The following is a 2,736-nucleotide window of genomic DNA, read 5'->3' as shown; positions in this document are numbered from 1 at the left end:
GAAGTGTTTTTCTCAGGATGCTTTCCTCTCAGAAGCTGTGGTTTCCCCACCTTGTCAGCACCTCTCTTGGGATCCCCATGCACAGTGATTCTAGGGAACCTTCATATATCTGGACATGCGTTCTCTTCATTGGAATGGGCTTTGTCTATCTTTGAACATCTATCCAAAATCAGAGTGCACAGTAATATGGCTTGATGATATCTATTTTCAATTGACTGTATTAACCAGTATCATTTATTATCAAAGCTAAAAATATTCCAAATATCAAAACTCATTATTCCTCTGTGGGTTTCTGAGACTGTAACTGTTACAGGAGTAAAAAGCCCCTTCTTTCTTCTGTGGTGAAGCTGGTGGTTTCTAACTGCTGACATGCAACCCTCATCCCAAAGCATAACCACTCCATCACCAGTGATCCTTGTGGAAATATTAATGCAGGAAAATATTCTCATGTGAATCCAGATTTTTCTCCAAGCCATCAGATAGCTGGCCAATGTATCATTCCAGGGAATGCTCACGAATACACATTTACGTAACAATCTTAACTTAGAACTAGATACTCTTGCCCATGTTGGTATTGTTTGGTACCCTTGAGTTGGTTTCAACTCCCAGAGAGCCTATGTACCACAGGATGAAATACTGCCCAGAAGTGCACTATCCTCACAGTCATTCCTCTGTTGCACCCATCATTGCAGCCTGAGTGACAATCCACTTCCTTGAAAGTCTCTCCCTTGTTCATTGTCATTCTGCTTTACCAAGCACAAGACCATTCTCTGGGTACCAGGTGCTCATGATGACATCCCGCAATAAGTGAGATAAAGTCTTACGTGAATGCAAGAAATATTCAAGATGTGCTTAATCCAAGACAGACCTGCTTGTGCTTTAGGCAGCCCGTGATATATTTAATATTATTCTCTAACACCATTACCCAAACGAACCAATTCTTGGATATTGCTAATAGGGTGTTTGGCCATTATTGGAGTCACTCTTAGTTTCCACAACCACGGAAGGTGTTTCTGGTATTACATACAGTGCCCTGGGTTGCTATTAAAATTTCACATCCAGGATTACTTTGAGTCTCTAACAGCCATCCTGTGCCCTAACCTTGGATGCTTACAGCTCTATAAATAGGTGACAAGACTTTTACTACCAATAATTAGCCAAGACACAGAGAACTTCAACATAAGAACGCTGATAAAAACAGTGTATTATGATATACATTTCCTTTTGCTAGGTGTGTTTCCCTCATAAAACATATACCCTAACCCCTTGCACTGTCATTCCACCTGGGAAGAATGCCATGTGTTATTTATTCATTTTTGATGGTGTTAAGTGATTCAGTTCTCGGTGATTCAATGGAGAACAGAACTAAATAATACCTAGTTCAGCCACATAATCACCATTAATATTTTGAGCTCCTTATTACAGCCACTGAGTCAATACATCTCATGATGTGCCTCCTTCGTCACTGATTCCCCTGGTTTATCGTGGATGAAGTCTTTCTCAAGGGACTGGTGTCATGATAGCATGTCCGAAGTACAGGAAACAAGATCTCACTGTCCTTAATTCTGAGGGACTCTCTGCCTCTACTCCCTTCACAACAGATCTGTGTGTTTTATTGTCAGCCCACCCAGGCACTTTCAACATTCTTTGCAAGCACCATAAGTCAAAAGCCACCATTGTTTTCTATGGCCCTTATTATTCTTATTCCAGAGTTTATATTCATATAATAATATGGAAAACATCATGATGTGGGTTCTCAAAGTTATATGAAAAAAACCTGTCATGTACGACTCTTGGTGTAGAAATAGAAAGAGACGTGATGCTGTGGCGGAAAAAGTATTATGTTGCTCAACACAAGATCCGGGATTCAATCCAGGCAATGGTTCCTCCTGAGTCAGATGAGGTTGTCTACTCCTGTAAATATTTCCAGTCAGAGAAAGCCTAAGGAGCAGTTCTAATGAGCCTTAGAGGGGTCCTGTGAGTCACAGTAGATGCACTTGCAGTGAGTTTCACTTTTGAGGATAAGACTGCCCATATTTCTATCTCAATTGCTTGATTTACTAATTTTCCCTCAGTGTTGAAGAATATGTGGTCTGTTAATAGCTCTCAGACCTCACAATGAATAAATTAATGTGTGAATTAGTGGATGCATTTGTTCAAATTAAACAATGCAGGCACACTTTAACCTTGGTGATTTTATTATTGCAAATGTTGGATTCTGGGGAGGCTACAAATTCAATGCATAACCTGTGGGTCAGACACATCACTCCCATCTTTGACATCTGAGTGTCATCAAACTTGTTCAAGTACAGTCTTTGGGGTCTCTTCCTTGTGGACCTGTGGATCATGCCCATTAACATGCTATTCAGTCCCCACCTCTTATACACCCTCTTTTGCCCCCAAATCACGGGAACAGAGCCTACTGAATCAGGGAATCTTTGCCACAGAAATGTCTGCCTCTTTTCTCCTTTACCTTCTGATGATGCCGAGTGTCCCATCTGGCTGTGTCCTAAAGTTTCAATCCATTAATTTGCAAAGGGACAATATTTTTGAAATTGTCTTCTGAGATCTTCGACCTTGGATTAATTAAGTAGACTCTGTTGTCTGACCATTGACTGTGTATATAGATAAATCCATTCTGGTATCTTCTCTTGAAACTGGCTAATTCACACCCAGAAAACCTAAAACATAAGTGAGTCTTTGTTCTGGTGGACATATCTGGAGGAGTGTCTTAGG

This window comes from Tenrec ecaudatus, unplaced genomic scaffold (assembly GCF_050624435.1).
Source record: "Tenrec ecaudatus isolate mTenEca1 unplaced genomic scaffold, mTenEca1.hap1 Scaffold_265, whole genome shotgun sequence".
NCBI lineage: Eukaryota > Metazoa > Chordata > Mammalia > Afrosoricida > Tenrecidae > Tenrec > Tenrec ecaudatus.
Note: the sequence above shows the minus strand (reverse complement) of the source record.